The 10,614-nt window shown below is 37.6% G+C and overlaps 1 pseudogene; it reads left to right on the plus strand.

Annotated features, from left to right (window-relative positions):
- The first annotated feature begins 5,744 nt into the window (after positions 1-5,744).
- On the plus strand, positions 5,745-5,897 carry LOC116100145 (annotated as a pseudogene).
- The last annotated feature ends 4,717 nt before the right edge of the window (positions 5,898-10,614 follow it).

Here is a 10,614-nt window from a genome sequence, read left to right on the forward strand (position 1 = left end):
AGGCTTTTTTGATTCAACTCCTTGGAATCAAACCCAAGCCTTGGGCAAGGTAAGCAATGCACTCCACCACTGGGCTACTTCCCCAGTCCTCTTTTGGGGAGAGAGGGGAGCAGTAAAGCAAGAGAAGGAGAGAAGCAGTCTCATGCCCTAAAGAAGCTGCCTTCAAATGGCCTTGGGATGCCTTCACAGCAGCCTGGGAGTGTCTGTCTGGACTCTATGCTGGTTCAATCGCTTCATTTAAAACATAATAAAACTATGGCGAATGGAACTTAGTGACCCTGCTTCACAGTTTTCCAAAGCAAGAAAAAAAAAGAAGAAGAAAGAAAGAAAGAAAGAGAATTGAGGGCTTTGACAACTGAGTCCAAACTTTTATGGGTTTTCTTTCCCCAGACTTCAGACAGCAGCATTGTCAGGAAGCAGCAGTATTCCTAAAAGGGTGTCTGGGCATTGATATGCAAATACAGGCCACAAACATCCCATTTGGCCTCAGAATTCCTGCGTCTACCAATGTCACACAGATTTGAATCTGAGAAGTTTATTCAGGACCATAAACATGTGTTTCACCCTGTGAACAAATTCTGTTCTCTCAGAGTTCATGGCAACGAAGAACATGGTGGACGATAAAGCTGCCCTGTTTTGATGCGATGTGCCTCACACCAGAGATCCCTTTGAATGGGACAAACGTGTATTCACTGCCTGAGATTTCAGTGTGAATGTAGCAAACTCTAGACAATAAGGGGCTGTTGTGGATGCTGTTATTTTTTGAAGGTAGCTTCTCTATAATGAAGTAATTTATTTGGTTTTAAAAAAGTAAAAAAAGTTAAAAAAAAATTTCATTCATACCACCACATAGCTGGTAAAGGATTAAAGTCACACTCGCACTCATAAATACTGACAGGACAGGCAAACTTTTTAAATAATAATCTTTCAATAATCTTCCCTGTATCTTCTGTTGCTAGAATTTAGAGGGGGGGGAGGGGCGAGGAAGAACTTTGCATCAGAAATAGTGTAAATGAACTTTGAAAATAGTTTGTAAAAGCATGCCAGCCTGCATCTGGGCAGGTTCTATGGCATTTCTGTGCTCTGGGCTGCTTCTCCCTGCTCTTCACTGCCTTCTCCAAATCCCACCTAAGGTAGCTGCTGCTAGGAGGCAAACTCCAGCAATAAAGTCCCATCAAACAGGCAGAGAGCAGGGAAATCCTCTTTTTCCATTGGTTCTTTCCTGACTCTTAAAAGCGCTGACTCATGACCCTGTGTCCCTTCATAACAAAGTGAAGTGGGGAAAAAAAAATAGAAAAATAAATTGCTCCAAAGGAGCATAAAAACTTACTTGCTCATGTGGTTGACTTCAAGAAGGCATCTAAGATCGGAATAACAGCAGCACTTCCTTCAAATGCATCACCAGTTGGTTACTCTACAGAAAGAGTAAGTAAAACTCAAATAAATCCTTCGCTGCATGTGTGTTTGCACTGGTGATGGTGTGGACTCAGTAGGAGACTGTGGTTCCTTCCCTCTGCCTTGAAGACACCACACAAAAGCCAAAGTGGATGAGCCTGTGAGTCAGACTGGGTAAGGGCAAAGAAGGAGAAAGCCCTGGAATTTGGGGACATTACAACTTAAGTGACTTTTGAGACGTTACACTATTGAAACCAAGCAGTTCTATCTCCTCTTAAAAACACAATTTTTAATCACAGAATTAAAATCTCAGTACTTTTTTTGTCTTACTGCTCCTCTATTTTTATTGATGTGTAATTATTCTGTCATTCATTTTCCATGAAAATTTTCTCTATGTAAATATCCTCCCATAGTATTTTAAAACTTTTTAAAGATGTGGATTTCTCTAATCATTAACTTCTATCTGGTTAAGGAAAATGAGAATAGTTGTAATATGCTTATATAATATAATCATACTTTTATAATGTATAAGGAAATACTGCTTTGTTTTACAAACATTGTATTTTAACCAGCTGGTAATAATCATTGAGCCTAGGAAAAGGTGAAGATAAACAGTGATTGTATCAAAGAGTTGCAAACACTATATCCAAGATACCCCAGGTTCCTGTAAGAAGAGGAAAACATAAAGAGTAATTGTTCTAAATCAAGGAGTTCCCACACTAAGAAAGGAGACAGAAAAGAATCTTGTGTTCTAGGCTAGCCTGGGCTACATGGTGACTCTTTGTATAAAAAATATGAAACAGTTAAAGAAAATGGGAGACTTCCAGGGACAATACTTGTTGGTCTCAGATTTCAGAAGGAACAGGAAAACTATGGCTCTCTCCTCTGAGTGGATCCTAACAATATTCACAAAAAGAGCCAAGGCTTCCGGTGAGGAAATCTTTTCAAACAAAATTTTGTTTTGTGCATCCTAGGTAGAGAAGCCTGTCGAAGCTTTCTCCTGTGTCAGAGTTGTGAACAGCTAGTGAGTACAACGAGAAGAGGAGAAAATGACGTGATTCTTCAACATATTTTTAAAAAATAAATCTTGCAAGGAAAATGTGACTAAAAAGACCCTGGAGACTTCCCCACTGAACTATAATCTTCAAGTTTGTGTTTATTTCTCTCTTCAATCTAGTCTTCCACAGTTTTTTAGGTTTATTTTAAGAAATTTAAAACAAGATATTTGATGAATATTTAATTTTCACATATTTGTACATAGGTGGATATTTTATAATAGTCTCTTAGATTTTATGGCATCTGCTTTGTTTTAAACAGTAAAGACATGTCTTTGTATTTTTTGTTTTTCCTTAAACTGGGTTTTACTTGAAACCCCAGTGCCATCTACTGAAACAAAATAAAACTACAGCCTTCTTACCATCCTTGAATAAACAGAACTTCCAAATAGTAGTTGAGCACTTGTCCTTATAATTTTTCCTTGTTATAAAACATTTATTGTTTTTCCCATATATCCAGGAAAATAGTCTCAACTCTCTGTTTCAACTGAATAATCCAGAATTCATACTTATAAGTCTTTGGCAAGCATTTGCTGGTAGAAACACAGTTTCCAAGTACACTGAACAGAATTTGCCCTGTTCTAGGAACACAAAGATGAACTGAAAGTTCTGTTTCCATATGCTGTAGAGTGCATCTCAGTGGTACTGTGCCTTCTTGGTATGCACAGGGTACAGAGGTCCATTCCCTGTGTTGAAAACAATAAGCTTATTAGACTGAAAAATTAATCATACTTTTTGCATTCAAACATTTTTAAATGTTCATTCTGAGAATAGGATTGTAAGAGTTATTTTTGAGAGGTTTTAAATAACTGGTTATCTTTTTAACTGAAAAAAATGAGGCTAAAGTTCTGATAATGTGTTCAGATAATCTTATTATTTAGGATCAGAGCTGTAATTAGCACATACACCAACTGAAGCTCTTTCCATAAACTGTGTGTGTTTACTGTCACTTCCTCTTGATTATTTATAGATAGCACAGAATAGTAACAATGCCTTTGAAATACTAGTATGTAATGGAGTGACAATATGTAAATTGTAAACTACATGAAAATCAATTTTATATCTCTCCACATTCTTAATTACCTGCTTATTTTGCTGCTTGTTAGGTCAAAGTATGTCTTTTACCAGAATCCAGTAGAACGCCTGGTCTGTACACAATACAGAGTAATTGATTATTTAATTAAGTTTAGACTTCCCTGTGTTCTTCTAACCCACCAAAACTTAATATAAAACCAAGTATGTTATAGTCCCTAGTGTAAAGGAAGATTGATGTGTATATGTAGATAAAATTTAATAGGCCATTAAAACATTTGTGAGGGCCAGGATGTAGCTGAGTTGGTAGACTATTCGCCAAGCATAAATGAACCCTGGTTTCTACCCCCAATTCCACATAGATAGAGTGTGGTAGTGCATGCCTGCAATCCCAGAATTTGGGAGATGGAAGCAGGAAAATCAGAAGTTCAAAGTCATGTTTATTTATACATCAACTTTAAAGGCAGCCTGGGAAAACTAAAATTAAGTTTGGGATTAGCTTTTATTTTGCAGTACCTGTTTAAATCCTAATGAATAACTCAGATATAATTATGAATTGCAATTACATAGCAAAATGATTGTCAAATGACTAACATCTCCTAAAAGTTAAACCTTATCAAAGATATTTCTTTTATTTCCCCCACTTAAAATAAGCAAATACTAATTTGGATTTGGGAAAAAAAGACATTGAAAATCAGTGATATAGGGAATAAAATCAAAAATAGAGGAAATTAATTATATTGTTCTAGCTACAAAACTGATTATTTCTAATGCTAAATACATTGTAATTATAAACCATGTATTGAGTCACTTAACAGTCTGCAAGATAAATGCTGTTGTGTGTTTTATTTTATAAGGCATATTGAAGCACAAGGTTAACAGCTCATTTGCTCTGTGAAGGCTTCCTAAAGTGAGCTCCAAGGTCCTGCCCTAGGATGGTCTCCGCTGGGGTACTTGCTGACCTGGAACAGGTCTCACACGGCTATAATGGAGTTCTCTAAAAAGCCATGTAATGTATGATCCACAGCAGGGTAGGTACAGAAATAGACAGAAGGAGCCTGCTACATTCTATCCATCAAAGCATTGGAGACTTTCAAAAACATTGGGACAGTGCCACTTTATCATTGATCTTCCAATATGGCTATCTCTCATTCCTACTGACATTTGACAGTCAATGAACTTATCATTAATATAAGTAAATTGATGGCTTAAGTTAGTCTCAATCAGTAAAATAAAACAGTGTATATGAATTAATAGTTCCGCTGTAATTTCTAATCAACAAGGAGAGCCCTCTTACAACAGAAGGGTGAGAGAGTCACCTCGAGAGCTTCCTGTAGCAGATGTCAGGCTTGATATCAATACATGCGAAATCCTCTGCACATCACAGATGCAGAGATGCTCTGAAGTGTGGACTTTTCCACACCAGTTTAGAAGTCTCAGAATTCCTTCAAAACAAGCATATTCCTGAACAAAAGCAAAATGACTGTATGCCAGGATCTGGGGAATACTTATTCAATAGTGAATATATGCAGTATTCAACTACAATTTCACAAACACATCTTTAGACTGAAGCCCAGGACATGTCCGCTCGCTCCTGCCCCGCTCGGTCCATCGTAATACACTGTTGCTGTCTTCAGACGCACCAGAAGAGGGTGTCAGCTGGAATCCAAACTCAGGGCCTTCAGAAGAGCAGTCAGTGCTCTTACCTGCTGAGCCATCTCGCCAGCCCTTATTTTAACATTTAAAAAAAACATTTTTAATTTTATGTGTGTGATTGTTCTGTATCATGCATGCATGTGTATCATGTGTGTACATGATGCCCATAGAGGCTGGAAGAGGGTGTCCAGCTCTGTAACTGGACTTAAGGATGCCTGTGAGTCCTTTATAGAGCTACAAGCATTCTTAATCACTTAGCCATATCTTCAGCCTCAAGAAAGGTTTCAACACCAGGTCACAAAAATTCAATTAGGATTGTGAGCATATAATGTTTTGGAAGTCATTTGAGATACCAGTACTGATAACAGGGTAAATTAGAAAACAACAGACTTAATGGAATAAGACAAAAATTATTATATGAAAGGAATGCATATTGTTTTTAAAATAATAAAAAATTAGTGTAAGACCAGGAATTACTTTTCAATGTCTTAGCTCTAAAAGATATCAGGTGGAAAACATAACTTGTATAACATACAAGTCATCTTATGGGAAAATGGACTTAAATTTAATCAAAGAATTTGGTTATCAAAAAAAATTTGTCCCCCCCCCCCCAGCATTGGGCAAAGAGACACCTTGTTTCTCTTATATAAAGTGGTGGTATTCTTATATTAGTCAGGGGCAGAGTAGATGGCAGTCCTTGTTCATCCTAGCTTGATGCTTGACTTGGTGGCCAAAGCTCTTTTGTGCCTGGACACATAAAAATCAAATCAAATCAAATCAAACCAGGTAGCACAGCACAGAACAAGGAACACATACATAGACCTGGATTGCGCCATGCCAAAAAGGTGTGGGTGAGGAAAACCACCCACAGATCAGCCCTCCACCCCAGAGCACAGGCAGGCCTTAGACACATGGATCCATGCCTACTACCACACAGCACAGTCAAGGAAGAGAAGACAGACAGAGACCTGTGGACCACCATGCTACCTGCCGTCTTGGGCACAGCACGGGCAGGCCATGGATATTTCCTTGCCACCACACTTGTCACACAGGGACCCACCAGACGCTGTGGTCAGCCTACAGCAGGGGCTACCACTATGTACAAATATGTGGTTGACAGATTAGAGAGAAAAGGGAACTGGAGCAGCTTGAGCATTATGAAGAAGGATGGCAATGGAAGACTCAGGGTGGAGAGGAGGAGCCTGTTGTGAGAGGCCAGCCCCACCACCTGGGGCCATGGTGAAGTCACAGCCCAAGCCACTGTGTGTGAAAAGCACAGCCCAAGGAGGGATACGGCTGGGTCCATAGCTACACAGTAACAGGGTCAGTGTCAATGTCCGTAGCTCTTATTAACACTAGAAAACATTGAGATGACCCTGGGGGTCATGGACATGTCCAGGGTATATGCAGAACTGCCCCCCATCCCCACATCCCACCCCCACTCTGGAGAGTTGGCCCTGCCTCTCACCAGCAACAGCACTCCGGAGACCTGGTCCTGAGCAATACAGTATCAGAAGCCTACCGGCCTACTCTTACCATCTTTGACTATCTGATACTTACTCTTTACACATACATTTTACGCTAGAAACTGAGAGAATGCTGGAGAATAAATAGAACATTTGGCACTTTCAAGTTAACAGCTTAAAAGAAATGATTAATAAAATTCCCTGAGCTATATCAAGCATCTAGTTACACTCGCTAAGTATAAGTACGCGGACATGCGAATCCTGTTCAATGATGTTTCTTGGCTTTTTTTTTCTAGTGATATTCTAAACAAAAGAATAATTCTAAATTGATGGAAATTTCAGAAGTTTGGGATTTGCAGATGGGAACATTCCAAAATATATTCTGAATTTTAGCCAGACAGATATCATTTAAAAAAAATCATTAAAAGTAAACAAAATCAAATAAAGGCTGGTGATTTAAGCAAGTTTTGATGATTTGCTTTCCTTAAATTGACTCAAATATGCTTTAAAAAAATCTTTTGAGTGATTTCTTGCATTTGCATTCTACAATAATGAAAAGAGGTAAGTCTATTGTATACACAGTCGTAAACAAAACTCTGCTTCTACATAAATACACATGCTACATATGCAGACATTGAATAGATTGGTTTATGTAAGTGATTGTAGGTTTTCAAGGCCTTTCAGGTTTCACTTTCTCATAGTGAAACACCGAAGAATCACTTTCACAAGTCTCCTATTTTGATGTCTTTCACTGTTTGTTAAGAGAAAAAGTTACTATGACAATTCTGGTTTCTGACAAGCAAAACCATTTTTCACATGTATGGACAGGTAATATGATTGCCAGCACATAACTGAATAAATAGAGGGACTAAAACTCTCCCCACATACACACAACCTCTATACAGGTGTATAAACTTAAATCATTGGAGAGTGAGACTCTTAGAAGTAAGCACTTTGCAAAACAGGAAGGAAAATTAGTGGCTTGACAAATGGTGACTTTGGTATAGCAAGATCCCAGTGGGTGAAAAGCATTTGGTGCACATGCCTGAAAACCTGACTTTGATCCCCAAAACCTACATTGAAAAGCCAGTCATAGAGTTGCAGAGATGGCTCAGCAGTCAAGAGCACTTGTTGATCCAAGTTCGATTCCTAGTACAAACCATGCTCACAATTGCCCAAAACTCCAGCTCCGAAGGATCCAATGCCTCTGGCCATTGCAGGTGCTATACATACTTGAACCTACAGAGAGAGAGAAAGAGAGAGAGAAAAAAAGAGAGAGAGAAAGAGAGAGAGAGAGAGAGAATTATTTCTCAAGCCTGATGTTGATGATGCCCACTTGTATTATTAAGAGGTAGTGACAGGAGAATTGCCCAGAAGTTCACAGAATAGTTAGCCTGAGTTCAGAACATAGCAAAAGCATAAAGACTCTACCTCAATATGGTAGAAGGAGAGAACAGAGTTCTAAAAGTTGTCCTCTGATATCCACCTGTACACTATGATTAGCACTTTCCCATACTCACAAATGTCATATACACATACATACACACATACACACACATAATAATGATGGTTGTTGATTTTATGACAATAGTCAAATAGCAGGCATATTTCATATTGTAAACACAAAGAAAGGAAGCTTTCTTGCTTCCAGAAAGCACCAGAGACAGTAGACCAAAGTCACATATGTAACTCCACTCTGACATCAATATATTTCAATAATCAAAGACAAGACACAAATCATCAGAGATTGGGAAAACTACCTATTGAGAAATTAGCATTTGAGAATGTATCTTGAAATACATTTATATAAAAGGACTTGGAAGTATCTAAAAAGACAGTTCCATTGTTAAAAGAATTTACTCTTACAGAGAATCCAGGTTTGATTACCAGCACCCACATGGTAGCTCATAACTATCTTTAATTCTAGTCCTAGGGAATCCAGTGCCACCTTCTGGCTTCCAAGGGCACCAGACTCACATGGGGAGCATATGTACACTTGCAGGAAAAGCACACATATACAGAAAATAAAAATAAATAAGTCTTTCTTTAAGTCTTTCTTTGGGAGAAGAGAGCATAAGATTGGTTGAGTCCAAAAGCTTTGCTTATATTTTCATTTCCTTTGAGATGGAGCATGTTTTGTTCTACAAATGTTCATTACCTCATATATGTTCTTTCACACAGAATTTAGAGATCAAATTTAAATGCTTCAAGCTGAAAATTTGAAAATTCTTAGGATGACTTCATTGGAAACAGGAAATGCTCAGGTTGAAAACAATACTGTGCATTCTCACCAGATATTTAAAAGCCATTTGACTTTCCTTGAGAAAACGAAGTAAAGTGTGTATCAGCATTCATTCAATAGATTTAACACCAACTGATTCAGGAGCATATATCCAAAGGAGATGAAACCGCTGGCTACTGTGAGCAACCACACACCTACAAAAAAAAACACACACAAAACGCAAAAAAAAAAAAAAAAAAAAAAAAAAGAGAGAAGCAGGTAGTCACATGGAAGCCAAATGATCTCGCGTGAGAAATAAAACCTATAATTCATTAAAATCCCTACTGATCAAGAAGAACTCAGTGAATCAAGGAAATAAAATGTATATTATGGTGGGGGAGGGAATAAATCCACTAAGATAGAAGTTAAATTTTATCATTTACATTTAAAAGGGGCTTCACATACCCTAATGGGTAAGCATATATTAATAATCAGAGAGGGCCACCATGACACCTTCTGGATTATCAGATCATCAAAAAGCAGGAGCATTAAGATATACAGGTATCCTCCCCAAAATCTGTGGGACAAAACGTTTACTCCACAGGATGAGAACTACTGCAAGATGTTTCATATACTTCATATACTTTCCTGACAATTTCTCAAAAAAGCCTTTGGTGATCTGCTTGTAGCTAACCTAGAAAGCTTTCTTGGAAGAACTTGAAAGGTGTATACAGTTTTGGTAGAATTTTGAATGCTACTCTTCCTAAAATGAAACCCAGTAGAAACAAGGACACCTTTGCTGGTGGTGAGCAAAATGTCTACCTGACTCCCTGGCAGCCTTGTTTCCTTTGCTGTAGGCACTAGTCAGAAACCAGACAGTGAGGACCAGCTCCAGAAGGTAAGTTGTGGAAAGCAAACTTCGCTCCATCTATTCACCCCACACAAAGTAAATGAGGAAATCTGAAAGAATGCTCACAAAGTAACAAACCTAAAATTTTTTCCATTAGCAATGAGAAATGTCTCTACACTAAAAGCTGGGATTTCTCCCTCCAACCACAGGCTGGGAAATTCAGGCCTCCTGTGAGCCTATGTTTGATGTTGCTGAGCCACAGCATATGCTTTTGTCTCTGTTCTAAAGAAACATGGCATTTCCCCTTTCCTCTCAGCTTCATTGCTGTTAAGGGATTATGCTGTTGCTTCTATGGAAGCGTGACAGAATTACAATGTTGCAAAAGCAGCACATTTAAAATTGAGCCAATTGTAAATTGTTTTCATCTTCAATTTATTTTGTCTGTCTTTTAAGATAATATTCAATGTTTCCATTTGCATTTTATTGTCCTTAAGGAAATATTTAGATGCTTATGTTGAAGTGTGGTCAAATTACAATTAAGATATGACTTTAGAACTATTAACCCTTTAAATTGCTTATTATTTATTTTGCTTTAGACAATGCAAAGATGGCATTTTAACCTTAGTTTTTAATGGATTTCTACAGTTAAACTGTAGTGATAGTTTTCTATGAACAATTCAGCAAATAGAGATTTGTAAAGCTCTCAAAATCATATCTACATAGCAAAGTTTTTTATTAAAATATTATAACAATTTTTACTAATAGCTAATATAATTATTAGTTATGGAAAATAAAAAAGCATATCTACTGAAATAAATTTTAATTCATTTTAAAGCAAGTATCCATTGGCTACTAACCCTTTGTATCTAATCCTTTGGTATGCCACACAAGGTATTAAACATATGTACATATACCAAACACATGAGTGTTTTAAATCAT

The sequence above is a fragment of the Mastomys coucha genome, unplaced genomic scaffold (genome assembly GCF_008632895.1).
Source record: "Mastomys coucha isolate ucsf_1 unplaced genomic scaffold, UCSF_Mcou_1 pScaffold20, whole genome shotgun sequence".
Taxonomy (NCBI): Eukaryota; Metazoa; Chordata; class Mammalia; order Rodentia; family Muridae; genus Mastomys; species Mastomys coucha.